The sequence below is a fragment of the Hippichthys cyanospilos genome, unplaced genomic scaffold (assembly GCF_059441005.1).
Source record: "Hippichthys cyanospilos isolate Australia breed blue-spotted pipefish unplaced genomic scaffold, RoL_Hcya_1.0 HiC_scaffold_106, whole genome shotgun sequence".
Classification (NCBI taxonomy): Eukaryota; Metazoa; Chordata; class Actinopteri; order Syngnathiformes; family Syngnathidae; genus Hippichthys; species Hippichthys cyanospilos.
The window spans coordinates 22,501-27,500 of NW_028283462.1; positions in this window are offsets into that span (position 1 = coordinate 22,501).

Consider the following 5,000-nt stretch of genomic DNA (forward strand, 5'->3'; position numbering starts at 1 on the left):
CCCCCGAAAGGCCGCGGCGAGCGGCAAAGCCGCCCGCTTCTCCAGTCCGTGTTCGTGTTTAATATTCGGCCCGCCCGCTCGGAGCGAGGCCGGGAAGAGCGGCTAAGCCGACCGCTTCTCCGGTCCGTGTTCGTGTTTCATAAGCGGCCCCCCCGAAAGGCCGCGGCGAGCCAAAAGGCCGCCCGCTTCTCCGGTCCGTGTTCGTGTTTAATATTCGGCCCGCCCGCTCGGAGCGAGGCCGGGAAGAGCGGCAAAGCCGCCCGCTTCTCCAGTCCGTGTTCGTGTTTCATTAGCGGCCCCCCCCCACCCGGAGCGAGGCCGCGGCGAGCGGCAACGCCGCCCGCTTCTCCAGTCCGTGTTCGTGTTTCATAAGCGGCCCCCCCCCCCCCTTCCGGAGCGAGGCCGCGGCGAGCGGCAAAGCCGCCCGCTTCTCCAGTCCGTGTTCGTGTTTCACATTGCCGGGGAGCCAGGCACTCATTTGTGATAAAAGTGGCACTCTGTCATATTTTCAGAAAAGTGGGACTTTGCCATATTTTCGAAAAAGTGGGACTTTGTCATATTTTCGAAAAGTGGGACTTTGTCATATTTTCGAAAAAGTGGGACTTTGTCATATTTTCGGCTCCAAAAGCTCTTAAAATGCTGTTCCCTATATATGTGCCGATAGTGTTTTGGAGATCTGGGTCAAACCTCCGCATCTTTTTGGTTTGAGGGTAGAGGTGGGGGGTCAACGCAAAAGATGCGGGCACTTAGTCATTTTTTCGGTTGGGCGACCAGGGGCGCTGTTGGCACTTTGTCATTTTTTCGGCTGGGCGACCAGGGGCGCCGTTTGCACTTAGTCATTTTTAAGGCTGGGCGACCAGGGGCGTTGAGTGTTTGGGCGACCAGGGGCGCCGTTGGCACTTAGTCATTTTTTCGGCTGGGCGACCAGGGGCGTTGAGTGTTTGGGCGACCAGGGGCGCTGTTTGCACTTAGTCATTTTTTCGGCTGGGCGACCAGGGGCGTTTGTTTGCTGGGCGACCAGGGGCATTTTTGACACTTTGCCGTTTTTATGGATGGGCGACCAGGGGCGTTTGTTTGCTGGGCGACCAGGGGCATTTTTGACACTTTGCCGTTTTTATGGATGGGCGACCAGGGGCGTTTGTTTGCTGGGCGACCAGGGGCATTTTTGACACTTTGCCGTTTTTATGGATGGGCGACCAGGGGCGTTTGTTTGCTGGGCGACCAGGGGCATTTTTGACACTTTGCCGTTTTTATGGATGGGCGACCAGGGGCGTTTGTTTGCTGGGCGACCAGGGGCATTTTTGACACTTTGCCGTTTTTATGGATGGGCGACCAGGGGCGTTTGTTTGCTGGGCGACCAGGGGCATTTTTGACACTTTGCCGTTTTTATGGATGGGCGACCAGGGGCGTTTGTTTGCTGGGCGACCAGGGGCATTTTTGACACTTTGCCGTTTTTATGGATGGGCGACCAGGGGCGTTTGTTTGCTGGGCGACCAGGGGCATTTTTGACACTTTGCCGTTTTTATGGATGGGCGACCAGGGGCGGCTAGTGGCTGGGCGACCAGGGGCATTTTTGACACTTTGCCGTTTTTATGAATGGGCGACCAGGGGCGTTTATTGGCTGGGCGACCAGGGGCATTTTTGACACTTTGCCGTTTTTGTGGATGGGCGACCAGGGGCGCCGTGTGGCTGGGCGACCAGGGGCGTTTGTGGGACCGGGCTGACACCGGGACTTTGCCTTTAATTCGGCCGCTCCAGGGAACCAGGAACGCCGGCCTCTGCTCAGCACAAGTCGGCCTGAAGTGGGACTTTGTCATATTTTAATCCTGGGCGACCAGGGGCGTTTGAGGGACCGGGATGACACCGGCACTTTGCCTTTAATTTGGCCGCTCCAGGGAACCAGGAACGCCGGCCTCTGCTCAGCACAAGTCGGCCTGAAGTGGGACTTTGTCATATTTTAATCCTGGGCGACCAGGGGCGTTTGAGGGACCGGGCTGACACCGGCACTTTGCCTTTAATTTGGCCGCTCCAGGGAACCAGGAGCGCCGGCCTCTGCTCAGCACAAGTCGGCCTGAAGTGTGACTTTGTCATATTTTAATCCTGGGCGACCAGGGGCGTTTGAGGGACCGGGATGACACCGGGACATTGCCTTTAATTTGGCCGCTCCAGGGAACCAGGAGCGCCGGCCTCTGCTCAGCACAAGTCGGCCTGAAGTGTGACTTTGTCATATTTTAATCCTGGGCGACCAGGGGCGTTTGAGGGACCGGGATGACACCGGGACATTGCCTTTAATTTGGCCGCTCCAGGGAACCAGGAGCGCCGGCCTCTGCTCAGCACAAGTCGGCCTGAAGTGTGACTTTGTCATATTTTAATCCTGGGCGACCAGGGGCGTTTGAGGGACCGGGATGACACCGGGACATTGCCTTTAATTTGGCCGCTCCAGGGAACCAGGAGCGCCGGCCTCTGCTCAGCACAAGTCGGCCTGAAGTGTGACTTTGTCATTTTTTAATCCTGGGCGACCAGGGGCGCCGTTGGCACTTAGTCATTTTTTCGGCTGGGCGACCAGGGGCGTTTAGTGTTTGGGCGACCAGGGGCGCTGTTGGCACTTAGTCATTTTTTCGGCTGGGCGACCAGGGGCGCCGTTGGCACTTAGTCATTTTTTCGGCTGGGCGACCAGGGGCGTTTAGTGTTTGGGCGACCAGGGGCGCTGTTGGCACTTAGTCATTTTTTCGGCTGGGCGACCAGGGGCGTTTGTGGGACTTTGTCATTTTTTGGGCTGGGCGACCAGGGGCGTTTGTGGGACTTTGTCATTTTTTGGGCTGGGCGACCAGGGGCGTTTGACACCGGCACTTTGCCTAATTTTTAGCCGCTCCAGGGAACCAGGCAGGTCGGCCTCATTCCTGCACTTCTGCCCCTGAGTTGGGCGACCAGGGGCGTTTGGGGAACCGGGCGGACACCGGCACTTTGCTCTTTTTTTGCCCGCTTTGGGGAACCAGGCAACTCGGCCTCATTTCAGCACTTCTGCCCCTGAGTTGGGCGACCAGGGGCGTTTGGGGAACCGGGCGGACACCGGCACTTTGCCTAATATTTGGCCGATTTTGGGAACCAGGACACTCGGCCTCATTTCAGCACTTCTCCCCTGAGTTGGGCGACCAGGGGCGTTTGGGGAACCGGGCGGACAGCGGCACTTTGCCTAATATTTGGCCGCTCCAGGGAACCAGGCAGGTCGGCCTCATTTCAGCACTTCTGCCGGTCAGTTGGGCGACCAGGGGCGTTTAAGGAACCGGGCGGACACCGGCACTTTGCCTAATATTTGGCCGCTCCAGGGAACCAGGCAGGTCGGCCTGACTTCAGCACTTCTGCCGGTAAGTTGGGCGACCAGGGGCGTGTGAGGAACCGGGCGGACAGCGGCACTTTGCCTAATATTTGGCCGTTTCAGGGAACCAGGCAACTCGGCCTGACTTCAGCACTTCTCCCCTGAGTTGGGCGACCAGGGGCGTTTGGGGAACCGGGCGGACAGCGGCACTTTGCCTAATATTTGGCCGCTCCGGGGAACCAGGCAGGTCGGCCTCATTTCAGCACTTCTGCCGGTCAGTTGGGCGACCAGGGGCGTTTGGGGAACCGGGCGGACAGCGGCACTTTGCCTGATATTTGGCCGCTCCAGGGAACCAGGCAGGTCGGCCTGACTTCAGCACTTCTGCCGGTAAGTTGGGCGACCAGGGGCGTGTGAGGAACCGGGCGGACAGCGGCACTTTGCCTAATATTTGGCCGTTTCAGGGAACCAGGCAACTCGGCCTGACTTCAGCACTTCTCCCCTGAGTTGGGCGACCAGGGGCGTTTGGGGAACCGGGCGGACAGCGGCACTTTGCCTAATATTTGGCCGCTCCGGGGAACCAGGCAGGTCGGCCTCATTTCAGCACTTCTGCCGGTCAGTTGGGCGACCAGGGGCGTTTGGGGAACCGGGCGGACAGCGGCACTTTGCCTAATATTTGGCCGCTCCAGGGAACCAGGCAGGTCGGCCTCATTTCAGCACTTCTGCCGGTCAGTTGGGCGACCAGGGGCGTTTAAGGAACCGGGCGGACACCGGCACTTTGCCTAATATTTGGCCGCTCCAGGGAACCAGGCAACTCGGCCTCATTTCAGCACTTCTGCCCCTGAGTTGGGCGACCAGGGGCGTTTGGGGAACCGGGCGGACACCGGCACTTTGCCTAATATTTGGCCGATTTTGGGAACCAGGCAACTCGGCCTCATTTCAGCACTTCTCCCCTGAGTTGGGCGACCAGGGGCGTTTGGGGAACCGGGCGGACACCGGCACTTTGCTCTTTTTTTGGCCGCTTTAGGGAACCAGGCAACTCGGCCTCATTTCAGCACTTCTGCCCCTGAGTTGGGCGACCAGGGGCGTTTGGGGAACCGGGCGGACACCGGCACTTTGCCTAATATTTGGCCGCTTTAGGGAACCAGGCAACTCGGCCTCATTTCAGCACTTCTCCCCTGAGTTGGGCGACCAGGGGCGTTTGGGGAACCGGGCGGACACCGGCACTTTGCTCTTTTTTTGGCCGCTTTAGGGAACCAGGCAACTCGGCCTCATTTCAGCACTTCTGCCCCTGAGTTGGGCGACCAGGGGCGTTTGGGGAACCGGGCGGACACCGGCACTTTGCCTAATATTTGGCCGATTTTGGGAACCAGGCAACTCGGCCTCATTTCAGCACTTCTCCCCTGAGTTGGGCGACCAGGGGCGTTTGGGGAACCGGGCGGACACCGGCACTTTGCTCTTTTTTTGGCCGCTTTAGGGAACCAGGCAACTCGGCCTCATTTCAGCACTTCTGCCCCTGAGTTGGGCGACCAGGGGCGTTTGGGGAACCGGGCGGACACCGGCACTTTGCCTAATATTTGGCCGATTTTGGGAACCAGGCAACTCGGCCTCATTTCAGCACTTCTCCCCTGAGTTGGGCGACCAGGGGCGTTTGGGGAACCGGGCGGACACCGGCACTTTGCTCTTT